The 13,805-nt window shown below is 36.0% G+C and overlaps 2 pseudogenes across 2 annotated transcripts; both read right to left on the bottom strand.

Annotated features, from left to right (window-relative positions):
• Positions 1-1,976: 1,976 nt before the first annotated feature.
• Positions 1,977-5,429, bottom strand: LOC114269250 (receptor-like serine/threonine-protein kinase SD1-8; annotated as a pseudogene). Its single transcript, XR_014338474.1, has 7 exons — positions 3,976-5,429; positions 3,732-3,860; positions 3,472-3,641; positions 3,147-3,357; positions 2,803-3,038; positions 2,522-2,670; positions 1,977-2,430 (listed from the first exon to the last, which is right to left on the bottom strand). The product of XR_014338474.1 is annotated as a receptor-like serine/threonine-protein kinase SD1-8 (transcript).
• Positions 5,430-7,775: 2,346 nt separating this feature from the next.
• Positions 7,776-12,752, bottom strand: LOC114269212 (G-type lectin S-receptor-like serine/threonine-protein kinase At4g03230; annotated as a pseudogene). The gene is made up of 8 exons (XR_014339209.1): positions 12,692-12,752; positions 10,961-12,045; positions 9,914-10,387; positions 9,434-9,571; positions 8,834-9,044; positions 8,486-8,723; positions 8,256-8,389; positions 7,776-8,178 (listed from the first exon to the last, which is right to left on the bottom strand). The product of XR_014339209.1 is annotated as a G-type lectin S-receptor-like serine/threonine-protein kinase At4g03230 (transcript).
• Positions 12,753-13,805: the final 1,053 nt, after the last annotated feature.

Raw genomic sequence — 13,805 nt, 5'->3', positions numbered from 1 at the left:
CCCCATAAACTGTCTGTTACATCGGTCTGACACGACCATACCATGTCTCCTATCCTGTTTTAATTTTATTTGTCAGCTTATTTTTCTGTTTTTCTACTCTCTCCAAACTCAAGTTGGTTGGTTCCTATCCTCCTTGAGTTTGAGGGGGGCTGTTAGAATATAATATGTAAAGTGTTTAATAATTATGTTTTCTTCTTTCGGCTCTTTTGGCCCCTTTGTAACACTCTCCCCTCTATAAAAGGAGAGGTACCTTCACATTATATACACAACATTCAATACAACATTTCAATACACAATTCTTTCTCTTTCTTTATACATAAAACTAATACAAATTCATCGTGCAGCTAGAAGGTTCATTGGATACTAGAAACGGACCTCGTCGTTGCCCTCTCTGTTCGTCTCTCGCCGCCTCAGTCGCCTCACCACCGCCTCTCCTTGCCTCGGTAGTCTCTCCGTTCGTCGCCTCCGCCGCTCTCGCCTCTCCTTGCTTTTGTCTTCGTCGCCTCCGTTCGTCGCTTCTCTCTCTCTCTCTCTCTCTCTCTCTCTCTCTCTCTCTCTCTCTCGTCCAGATCGTGCCTCTTCTGTCTCAGAGGCTAGGATTCAAAATAAGAAAAGGGGAAAGCAAAATACGAAAAGGAGAATAAAAATAAAAATAAAAAGTACTCCAAAACGATGTTGTTTTGGAGGGCCGCGGCCGAGTATCTAGACTTCCTACCCCAAAAAACAAAATTTAAAAAAACTTCTCCCGCTCCTCCCTCCCTTGTTTTGCATTCACCATTCCTACACGTCCCTTCTCCACCCATTCACCATAAGAACCCATCACTACCTCCGCCTCCGCGACCCATCGTCATTGCCACAACTCAATCAAACAACAAAACAAATTCAAAACCCTAATAACACATTCAAAAACAATATATATAGAGAGAGACAGAGACAGAGAGAGAATCTGTTCATCACCACTCGCAATGGTCTGTCTACAATCACGCGGTGGTACGATCGCGATGCTCTGATCGTGTTGGTTCGATTGAGGAGAGAGAACATAAAAAGGAGTTCAATCATAAATTGACCGGTTTCTCTCGGGTTGACCAATGTTGGAGCATCACCTATCTTTTACCAAATCTTCATAAAATTTAAATTTGATAAATTTTTTAATGAAAATGTGATATAATCTTTTTAGTATCAAACTTGTATTAAATTAAGAGAGGAATAAATTTTTCATCAAATTAAGGATAAATCAAATCTTTCACCAAATTTTTAACAACTATGTTTTTACTTAAGTTTGATGAAATTGTTAAAAGATGAAAGATTAGAGTTGAGTTTTTTTTTTTTTAAATCAAAATTGATGAAAAATGAAATTTGGACTGAGAAGTAATTTTTTATAAAATTTTGATAAAAATTTGATGAAAGAATTAGAGTAATTGATAACAAATCAAAATTTTTACTTAAATTTATAATCAAATTAAATGAAAATTTTGGTGAATGATTGGAGAGGGTCTTAAGGTTATTTTTGTCATTTTATCTTTTCTGTTAGTGGTGTTAAATTTTGAGACCCATCTAATGGGACTCGTGTAATTTAGACAATTTTTAAAGATGGTCTGTGTAATTTGCCAATTAGCATGAGAATGGTCAATGCAAGAAATTTAAATTTTTTATATAATTCATATAAATATAGTAACATAATTTTCAGTTTCTTACCAAATTTTAAAAAAATAAAAAATTTATTTCTCTACAATGAAACTTTCATACGAGATATTATCAATTAATAATATGTTATCACCTACTCATTATGCATAGATCCCAACCCCACTATGATATGAAATTTACAACAATGACATAGGTGAGTGGTTACAATCAATAGGTGAGGCTCACTCAATCATATGTTACATTATAATCGATTAGTGATACCACGCGTACACAATGGCTTGGTATCACCCTTTTATATTCAAGTTTTACTCATAAAACATACCATTTGGGACGATTCATACAGTTAGTTGCTTACATATAGCCACGAAAAAGAACTCTCGTTTCTAAAAGCCCGTGACATATTCATGTCTTGCTTAAATTTCCTCAAACATGTCAGACACTTCGTTTATTAGCAGAACTGTTGAAAATTGAGAGCTTCTATCGAGCATCTGGCATGGTAATTGTCACTTCATTGTTGGAATAGCTACTAGATGTTTGAGGAGGATAGCTGACAGTGTTCGAACTCCTACAAGTTGAAAAAGCTGGTTCTTTGGGTGATGGAACTGAAGCGTTTTCATTGCTCATCATGAGAATTGCATTATACATTGTTGGTCGATCACTGGGAAATTCTCGAACACACAAAAGCCCCACAGCAATACATCTCAATGCCTCCTAAATGTCACATGTTTCTCTTATTGACGGATCAATGAACTCCAAACAGCTACCTTCTTTCCAATTCTCCCATGTCTGTTTAAGAGCCTAAGTCATCCCAAAAAAAAAAAAATCAAAACTGATTAGTTATCATAAGAGGAAAACAAAAGACGCATAGCTTACTTACCCGTCCTAAAAGGGTTAGGGAGAGTTTAGTGAGATGAAAACTAGTGTTTCTCTTGCCACTCAAGATCTCTAACATTAACACTCCAAAGCTAAATATGTAACTTTTTAGAAAATTTTCCATATCATGCATATTTTGGTGACATGTAGCCGCTGCATCACCAATGACAATGTTATCAATCAAATTGAAGAAATAGCAGCAGCAGCCCTACATTGATTTCTGCAGTACACATAAATTTATCTCATTCAAAATTCATACAAATAAAAATATCTGCTGTTACTTACTATGTGCCCACCACCGCATGGTATTTGCTTCAGTTTGATTTATTCCAAACTCCTTGCAGTTCCAAAGTCCGAAATTTTGGGATTCATTGCTTCATCCAACAAAATATTGCTTGCCTTTAAATCCCTGTGAATGACTTTCAATCTAGAATACTTGTGCAGGTAGATAAGACGTTGAGCAATCCCTTCTATGATCCGGAATTGTTTACTCCAGTCCAGATTGGCTTGCTCAGAAGGACCTAATGGAAAATCAACACTAAATCAATGATGGGAAACTGAAAATCAGAGCCTCAAAAATAATAGAAATTGTGTTTATCAGAAGTTTCAGAAAAAAGGTAAAGGTGTACAAAATAGCAATTTGTCTAGGCTTCCATTGCACATATACTCATAGATCAGTATCTTTTCCTCTTGCTCAACACAGCAACCCCAAAGCCTAACAAGATTTTGATGTTGGAGTTTGGCAATAAGTTTCAACTCATTCATGAACTCCTCTGTTCCTTGTAATGATTTTTTAGATAGCTTTTTAATGGCTACTTCTTGTACTACAGGCAAATTGCCCTGAAAAAAGAAGAAAAAATGAGGATGAAATGTAAGAATATTGAAATAAATAATAGAAACTGAAACATACGACAACTTCATTATTTTACCACAAAACAAAATGCGTTGTGTTACCTTATAAACAGGTCCATACCCACCCTCTCCAAGTTGTTTTACTTCAGAAAAGTTGTCAGTAGCAGCTAATATGCTTCTTAAACTGAACGATAACAATTCTCCATTACTTGGCCCAGCAACAGATGCACTAGAGTTGGCATCAAGTTCATGCGAATCTCCATCTATTGTCTCTGTACTCAACAGTATTCAGTGAAGCAAAACCATGTATGAGAAACTGCAAGTGTACTAATAAATTGCTCTGATTTGTGAGGTTGTGATACCTTGACTTCTCAGTCTTCTCATCCTCAAGACATAGCCAAAGCTACTAATAAGAAGCAATCCTGCAGAGATGGCAGCTGCTGCAATCGCAATTAGACTTCTGCTTCTATGCTTCAACTTACAATCAGCAACTACACATCAATTACAAAACACAAAATTTCCAGGAATCCCATTAGAAGTCAACTAAAATTTAGAAGGAAAAAAAAAGTGTTTTGAACGGAAATCGAGCAAAGATGTCATACATACCTAGGCCAGAGCCATGAAGGCGAACATAAAGGTCTTTGCCATGGTAGTCATTGCCTTTTAGGTCCACGAAATCCCCGAACCAATTCATGCAATGCACAGTAGTTTCTCTACTCATATTAGCATACGCATAAGCTGTGCAGGAGCAATTGTCACGACATTTGGATTCACATTGACTAACAGTCATATTTCCAAGAGAGATTGAATAATCGGGCAATTTTGTCCTTTCAAACTTAAAAAACCAATCTCCCAGATCACACGTCAGTGCCATTTTCCTGGCACAGCCTCCTGTCCAATTTCCAAGATTCGAAGAATTCTGATCTTTAGGTTCAAAATCCTGCAAACAACTGCAAAATGGATGCGAACCATTTTGTTCACAGCTACTAAATGGAGCACACTGGCCATAAAAATCACATTTGGACTCAACTACTGGCAACTTCCACGCAACTACCCATGAATTGTCACTTTGTTCCCATAAAAGGACCTGAGCTTGCCCACTAGGAGTTAGCATGCCTCTTATTTTATTCGAACTTTCAGGGACACTGCAACCGAGATAAATTTCATCACCTTCTACTACAAAAGTAAAAAAAGAGGCAAAACCTTGAGATTTGTATCCAATATAAGAAAAACTAGTCATATACTGTGCTTCTCCAATATGTCTGGTTTTGCTTCCAAATGAAAATCTGTGGATGCCCTTCAGGATCTATGCCTACTGAAAACATTCCTCGTCGAGGATCTTCATTGTCTACCCATGAGTATAGAGGGCTTCGCTGTCCAGTTTTCCGATTCAACCTGACTTTCATGCCAGGCAGGAATCTATCAGTTGGATTATCAAAACTCTGCCATAATAGAGTGTCGTCACCAAGTCTCAGAACGAGATTTCCATTATCTGAAAGCTGTGCAACTGTGGAGTTAATGGCCAAATTGAGAATTGGTGCATTTATTTTCCAGACTACCTGTCCTCTTCTATCAAAAATCACAAGATTCCCATCATCACCGAGCCTGAAAACCGCTGTAGAATTCTGGGCAAGAGGGTTTTCTCTGTTAGCAACCCATATGACTGTTTGTTTGGAGATTGTTTTGTACCATATACCAATGTATCTGTTGGTGGAATTTCCTGGACTGAAGAAGCCTAACGCAAAATTTCCACCAGCTGAAGTTAAGGTTTGGTTAGTGTTGATTGATTCGCCTGCTCTCAAAATGTCTTCACTAGCACAAACAGGAAAGAGAGAAGAGGACAGGATGATCATAATATTCAGTAGAAAATAGCAAGCCATTGATGGATCTTTTGGTTTAAGGTGATCCATCATTCATTTGGTATGTATCTCAATCTGCTAGAAGAAACTAATGGTAGACAGACAGACACTCAAGTGGTACTTGAAGACACAGTTGATTTTTTGGTTAGGCTTTCCTATGTTTATGTTCACAAGGAAAGTCATCACAAACTACTGATAGGTATGAAAATGCGCTGCAAAATTCTGATGTAGAATTATTCTTGAATTAATGTGTCACTTTAAAGATGGGCCACGTTCTTGTCTCTCTCTCGAATTTCTGTGTACGTACATTTTTCTGTATTATATAGTACAGTTGATTGTTGCCTTCATTCAACATTTTTTTTTTTTAAAAATACATCGATGCTTTTAAGTTAATTTCTTTCTAAAGACAAAAAAATTGAGTATTGTTGTTGAACCACTGCGACATATGGTCTTGTTATACATGTTCAAAATTTTCAAAATTGGATTTTTTATTGCAAAGGAAACTTAAGAAATCAAAATGCTGAAATAAAATCGAGTATGTATAAATGCATAACAAACTTTAACACATTTCATCCAGGAGGTGATAGGCCTCTTAATGACAACCACTTGAGTGTCAGATAGGCATAATAAAGAAAAAGAGAGGCTAACATTTGATGCTAGGAATCAAAGGAGCTATAAAGTGTAATTAGCACTAAGAATTGAGTAAAAATAACTAGCAAAAGTAAATGCAGGCAACTGACATCTTTTCTTTTCTTTTTCCTTAATTAGAGCCAAGGGTAATGAAGTACAATCCAAGCACCACTTCCAATAGATTTAAATTGTCCACAAAAAAAATAAAAATAAAAATAAACAGAAACAGTGGGCTTTATAAGGATTGTCACAAACTGAGATCGCAAACTTTTTGAAGAAAATCTTAATTAAAAACTAGAGAAGGCAAATCCTGCTAATAATTAGCATCAACACTAAACAAATTGCTTATAGGATATACATAAAAATTCTAAGTGCACACAAACCTTCTCACATGCGGTGAGACTCATTAAAATGTGTGGGTTCTACCCCATGTGAAAGGGTTGTATTCAAATTTTGTACATGTAGAACAACCATATCAAAAAAATCAAAAACCAAAAAAAGAAAAAAGAAAGAATGGCAGAATAAATAAAAAGAGAGGCTAATTCTTGATACAGAAAGTGACAGCAACTAAAAAGTAGAAATAGAACAAAGAATAGAGTAATAACAAGAAGTAAACAATGTATCGATAGTACTACAAATTTAGAAAAATTATCTAGAATAACATTTCTCTCGATCACAATCGTTTTAGATGTAGCCCACATCTCACTAACTTTAAATCTACATTGTACAACTTGTTTTGAGATAAAATTTGGAGTAAGTTTTCGTACTTCATAGTATATTTCAACAATGTATTGTAGGCAACTGGGTTTTTCATTCCCCTACTAAAAGTTACACAAAAAGAAAAGTTGAAAAGTCAGCAAAGTAGAGGCTAGAGCAATGAGGTATAATGCAAGCACCAACTCCAAAAGGGTCAAACTTTGCCACAAAAAAAGAAAAAATATATATATACTTAAGACTAAGAAGAAAAAAAACTTGTACTCAAGGCTAAGAAAAGAAAGTGAACATGGTTGTCTGACGTGTTCTGTAATTAGGCTGTGAGGCACCAATGTTTCCTTTCAAATGAGAATAATAATTACAAGAGTGTTGTGTTCCAAGGCTTGCAGCCTTGTATTCTTCAATTCAATTCATATTCAACAATGTTCTTTCCTATAAACTAGTGCCACTTTTCCTGACTTTCTATTTATTTCTTTTGATTCTCTGAAGTTTTGGTGTATGTTCAAACTATCAATGAAGAACACTCTTGCAGTTGCTCCACATGATAGGCAGATCGGGGGAAAAAAAAAAAAAAACCTATTCAATTTAATTTTGGAGAAAAAATAAAATTAACTAATGTATTCAAAACATGACTTCTGTTTAACACACATTATCTATATATATTTACATTGCAAAATCGAGCTTCACATAGAATCTACTAATGTAGTTGAATGTGACTCCACGATGATGTTTTATGTGATCAATTTCTCTGAAACTATACCTCAGAAATGGTGTTCATGCAATTTGTCCGGAAACTTTAAATTTGGATAGGCAAAATGCAAGCATATCAGAGTCAGACTTGGCCAAAGATTTGAAAGTGTTAAAATGTTGAAATAATTCTTCTGACATTTAGAAGGAATCACATGTTGAATGGAAATTCAATTCAACTGATTCAACAGTTTATTGATTTTTTGTTTTTTTCCTATAAGAGGGAACATTTATGCTGTGTTTGGTTGGGGGATTTGGAGAGGGATTTGGAAAGGGAAATGGAAACGGTAGGTGAAATGTGAATAAATCATGCTTATATTTCACATAGTTTCACACACCTTTTCCCTTTCCCTTTCCAAATCCCTCCCCAAATCCCCCAACCAAACACACCATTAAAATATGAATTATTCCCCTGGTTGATGGAACAAAGTAACCATTTATTGCACAATTACAAGCTATGTTTTCCAAAAAATATTAGATTGCATAAATATGGTGATGCAAACTAATAAGAATAAGTCATGATTCATGAAAAATTCCACTACTTATCGGCCTTCTTCTACAGAACCTGTCAGCGCATTATTGGAGAATGTTTCTGGTTTACTAGAAGAAGAAGAAGAAGAAGGTGCATCAGAAAGCCAATTCTTCGCCAAAAAAGCTGGTGGTTTAGGATTCGGAAGTGTTGTAGTTTCACTGCCAAGCATGAAAACTACGTTTGGCATGCTACGAGGATCACTAGGCTCTCTCTGTACACACAAAGCCCAACTGTTATGCACTTCATAACTTCGCCTCTGTTGCTAGATTCAAGCAGTGTCTGATCCATCAAATCCAATGCCTTCTCTTCTCTCCAAAATCTCCAGGCCTGAGATTGCTTTAAAATCAGAGTTGAATGAAATAACATGACAACAAATCATTGGATGTGATCAAATTAGTACTCACATGACCCAAAAGGTTAAAGGCTTGTTGGGACTTGTAAAATCCGGTGTTCCTCTTCCCACTCACAATCTCTAGTACAATGACTCCAAAACTAAAGGCATCAGACTTAATTGAGAACAATCCATCCAATGCATACTCTGGAGACATATAGCCGCCGCATTACATCAAATATCCAAACAAGTTAGTATATAAATATAGCACAGCAAAAGGATATTAGCGATGTTATTACTTACTTGGTTCCGACTACTCTAGCGGTGTTAGCTTCTGGTTCTTTTCCCCCAACTATCCTCGCCAAGCCAAAGTCTGAAATTTTGGGGTTCATCTCCCCATCTAATAGAATATTGCTTGTTTTCAAATCTCTATGAATAATTCTCAACCTCGAGTCTTGATGAAGATAAAGAAGCCCTCGAGCAATTCCGAAAATGATATCGAAGCGTTTGTCCCAGTCTAATGGCACGCATAGAGTTCGATCTTGCAATTTGTCCATTGGAAAGCATGATTCAGAGCAGTTTCTATTAATTATCAAATGGAATATAATCTACGTACTAAAAGCTTTAAGAGTAAAAAGTTTAAAGGCTAACCAAATATGAAGGAATCTAAGCTTTTGTTTGGCATATACTCATAGAGTAAAATCTTTTCATCACCTTTGATGCAATAGCCTAAAAGTCTAACAAGATTCCGATGTTGAAGTTTAGAGAACAATACAACCTCATTTTTAAATTCCTCCAATCCCTATACCGAATGACTTGACAACCTCTTCACAGCAATTTCTTCTCCTCTGGGAAAAATGCCCTGTTCAAATTTTCACGAAACTAATTAATTTTGTCACTAAACATAGAATTCTTGTATATGAGCTTTGGTGAGTATTAAAGAAAGGACTGTAACCTTGTAACAGGCCCAAATCCCCCTTGTCCAAGCTTATTTGCATCTGAGAAGGTATTTGTAGCAACTAGTATGCTTTCTAAATTAAAAAATGGTACATCAATGCCTTTCCTATCATCGTCTTTGAACTCACCCGAATCTATCATGTTTTTAACCTGTCTTTCAGTATCAAACAAGCGAAGCACTTGATTTCTCTGGACGCTTTCTCTACTTTCATGTTGAACATAATATACATCTTAGTTATACATGCTTGTTATATTGAAGAACAGAAAACGCAAACACTATATAGTAGTAAGTACCTTGTCTTTGTTTTAGCTTCCTTCTTTTGTACCAAATATAGCCACCGATGCATATGAGCACAACCAGGATTATCGCAACCATAAAATGGATCACAAAAGAAAATAACTTCTTTTTTTTCCTAGTGCTGTTGTCGTTTCCTGAAACAAAACAAAAATAGTTTCATCATTTTATGGTCGCTATTGTAGTGTTTTGTGATGATATGAATTGATATAAACCCGTAAAAACAAGGAAGTCCAACATATCAAATATAATTGTTTTTTTTTCCCCATTGACATTTTTGAGTTGTGATTCTCAAGTGTTTGTGTAAATCAGCGAAACACTTTCTGAAGTTGTTTAAACACTAATAGAACTTGTAAAAATTTGTACACAAGGCCTGTTTCTCTTTGGATCAAGAAAATTTTTCTGGAAAATTACTGTCACACTCACACATGATGCTATTAGTCTATAGTTCATTATATGTATAGTAATAGCATCCTCACCTAGAACACTAGTACAATTTAATTCCAAGCCATGCCAATGATAGTTTGCATTGCAAAGGCACCTTCTCTTGCCGTCTTCTGTTGTATTGCAACTTGAATTAGGCCAATCCGTGCAATCTTCTAACAAAGTACAGGTCGGCTGTGGTGTTGGATCCCAACTAATCTCTACAGCTAAGCTAGCATTACACGAGCTACCAATCACTTTATACGGTACTGATGGACTGACACGAAAATTTTTAGAACAACAGATATCGGCATTTTTAACTGTATCTGTAAGTTGGATGATAAATGTAAGATTATCTGGATTGATGCTTGTAACTCTGTAGATGCCGCTTGGTTCCTGGAACTCAACTTGTCCTGTGGACTTGTTGCAGTGGAAATTGTTGTACATTGGGTCGCCGCAATTTTGTCCAGTGCATAGGGGATAGGGTAGAATGTTAGCACCACAAGGCTCGCAATCTCTTGATGTTGATTCTGCAAAATCAAGAGCATAAACCATTTAGGCCTTGCTACAAATCAGTCAAGGACCATGTCCTTAAAATCTCAAAGTCGACAATCAACTATTTAAGAAGAAAAATCTTTTATAGGCCAAAAGATAGGTCGATAGTGTCTGAGTTGTAACAATTTACCTCATTTCTGAAATATGGGTCTATTATTGCCCCATGAAACAGGGCCATTGGGCCAGATCATCAGTGCTCTGTAAGAAAGTCCAACAATACAAGCCAGCAAGCCGAGCAGCAACAAAGGATTGATCTTGGCCCCTCAGTTAAGGAGTGGCCAAACTGAATTAGCCTAATTAGTCAGAAGGATAAATTGTTTGGTTAAGATTGAAATCAGGCAAGTTTAGCTAGAGTAGATCTAGTCTAATGTTTGCCAGTAATGTTATACAATAATGTCATGATATTATAAATTTTTATTTAAAAAAAAAGTACATATATATATGTTGAAAAGTGTACAAAATTTGAAATATATGAATTAAAATACTCATATCAAATTTAAATGCATAGAGGGGCACCCTTTTTTCTGGAAGGGAAGAAAGTAAAGTACCTATATCTGTACGGGCTACACGGACTGATAGGTTATAAGCACCTTCCGTATCCTCGTGAAGATTTCTGAGATTCTCCGTCCAAATTCTGCACCTAGATGAGTTTGTACTAGTGACTCTTTGTGCATCAACAGATGATGCGATATAAGAATACGCCTGGCAATTGCAATGTCCCACACACTCATTTTCGCAATCCTCCTCACTTATTGCCTCAGGTAGTGAGCCTGGATCTTCCACTGTCATAATCTTCAACTTCAAGAATGTGTACTTCTTCTTATCCGTCAAGCACGTAGTTGTCTTCCTAGTACACCCGCTTGAAAATTCACCAGAATTCCATTCATTTGGTGAGTTCGGCACAAAACCCGGCAAACACTTACAGTACTTCAATCCACTATTCTCACTGTTACAGCTTCCAAAATCCCCACAAGCATTATACACACTGCACTTGTCTCGCTGTTCTGACCATATCAAAGACCACTGTCCATTATCCCAATTGAAAAGCTGTAGTTCCCCGGAAAACCTCATCACCAACCTCGTGATATTGTCTTTTAAAACTGGTGATATAGTAAAATTCTTACCATTATATGTTATGTTCTCACCATTGCTAGAATTTGATAACAGTAAGTCTATTTTGTGTAGCAATTTCTGATCGGAACTGTCAAAGATACCAGACCCACTTCTCCAGTACATTTCGCTTCTTTTCCAACTGATGTAATTAGTTTCTGTTGATTGATATTTCTTGAAAGTAAAGTTTCCCTTTGCCGGGTCGTTGACCCTTTTCCATGAATTCAATTTTAGATTATCGTCCATCATCATACTGGGAAGGAAGGTATCAGTTGGATGATCATAGTACCTTCCCCAATAGATCATCGCTCAAAACCAAGTTCCCAGAGTCCAAGAGCTTTACCGTTGTCCTATTGGACGAAGATGGTAAGCTTGTAAGACCTGTAGTGAAATTAATGGAATTTCCGTCCATGACCTTGAGGTTGAGGATGCCATCATCTTCAATGGTGAAAACGCCAGTTGGCAACCCACACAATCGTCTGTGAGTTCAATATGTAATACCAAATTCCTATGTATCTGGCTGCTGGAGAATAATTTCGGTAAACTTAATTAATTGCAAATAATAAATAAAATAAAACAAACTTATAATTTTTCGAAGATCAAACTATTGAATGAAGTTGCGATTGAGGCCAGTGTATGGACACTGTGTCTTTAAGACAGAATAACGCCCTCTCCACTGATGCTCGGGATTAATAGGTGTTCTATCTCCAAGATACAACAATCATGTATGTGTATAGCGAACCAAAGTATGTGCTTTACACTCTCTCAAACTTAGACTCTAAAAAATATGAAAATGCAGAATGAAAAGAGGAGGAAGAAACTGGAAGTCTGAATTTTCTTTTATTGATTTGATTCCAAAACCCGGATGGAGAACTGCCTTAATATAGGCAATGGAAAAACCTTTTCGGAAGAGACACGTCTGCCAGCAAACAATTGAAAATACCTTCAAATAATTTTGGCCTAAGAAGATAGTAACGGGTCGACCCAACCCAACTCACACTTTAGGTGTCCTTTGGGCCCATGCCCAAGGTTCCATCTAGGACTTTATATCTTCTCCAAATTTTTCCTTTCCTATGTGGGACAAGAACACTCTAACACCATTTCGAGAATTTTTTACCAACATGACTAATGTTGATGAATCTCACTTTGAGAGTCAATTTTTCATTCACCTATAAATGGTTTTGACTCAATAATTTCATAATCTTGTTCACCACATGGCAACAAACACATTGCTACTCGGACCCTCCAAAACTGACTTATGGGTCCTACAAAATTATTACCATAAAGTTTCCGAAAAATCAGTATTTAATCATTTTTTCCAACACTGGCTACGTAGCCTGATTCTTCCATAGTGGAAAAGAAACCAAGTTGGAATTTGTTGCCAGCTGAGATGAGAGTTTCGCCGTAGATACCTCGAATTGGATAGCCTGTTGTTATAGCATCCCTTGCAGTTGTAGCTGCAGCTGCAAGACAAAATATTAAAGGACCCAACAACAACAATATGCCAAAGATGATGAAAATGGTAGATAGTGGTGTAAAATTTGAATGAAAATTATAGGAAAATATCATGGCGGCAGCGGTGGTGGTGGTGGTGTATGCTCCGTTTTCCTTCATTACAGGACGCATGGTGGTGGCCATTGTACAGCTATAGGTTTGCTGCTGAGATCTGCATGTAGTTTCCTATCTACTAAACTATCCTTAGACATAAGAGGCGAGATATTTTAAGTATATTAACCAAGATTGAGTGATTTAGACAATGTGGAATAATCTAACAATGAGGATGGCATTATCGGTTGATTCTTCCCAATAGTAGTAGGGGCACGCGGTTTGACTATCCCAAAACCACTTCGTTTTCGAGCAAAAAAACAAATATTCCTTTCTTCCCAAAATAGTAGTCTCTTTTGAGAAATCTAATTTTTTTTGGTAGTATAATTATTACATTTTAACAATATTAATTTTTTTAAATTATCCTGTGATAGTATATTTTTTTGGGAATATCAATTATCATAATTGTATTTTTTGTATTGTTAATGAATTTAAAAGAAGGACACAATAGGAAATTTATATTATTTTAGTTCTTAATTTTTGTAAAGAGACTAATATTTTGAGATAATAAAAAACGGAATAAGAAACTAATATTTTAAGACAGATAGAGTAAATTAAATAAAATCTTCCTTTCCCTTCCCTTTTGTCTTTTTATGTTTGGTTCTGTTAAAATATGTTAGTATTATATGTTAGTGATGTTAGTATTATATTATTATATGTTAGTGATGTTAGTATTCT

This window comes from Camellia sinensis, chromosome 8 (genome assembly GCF_055761805.1).
Source record: "Camellia sinensis isolate YWXY chromosome 8, ASM5576180v1, whole genome shotgun sequence".
Taxonomy (NCBI): Eukaryota; Viridiplantae; Streptophyta; class Magnoliopsida; order Ericales; family Theaceae; genus Camellia; species Camellia sinensis.
Note: the sequence above shows the minus strand (reverse complement) of the source record. Positions and strands in the feature narration are given on the sequence as shown.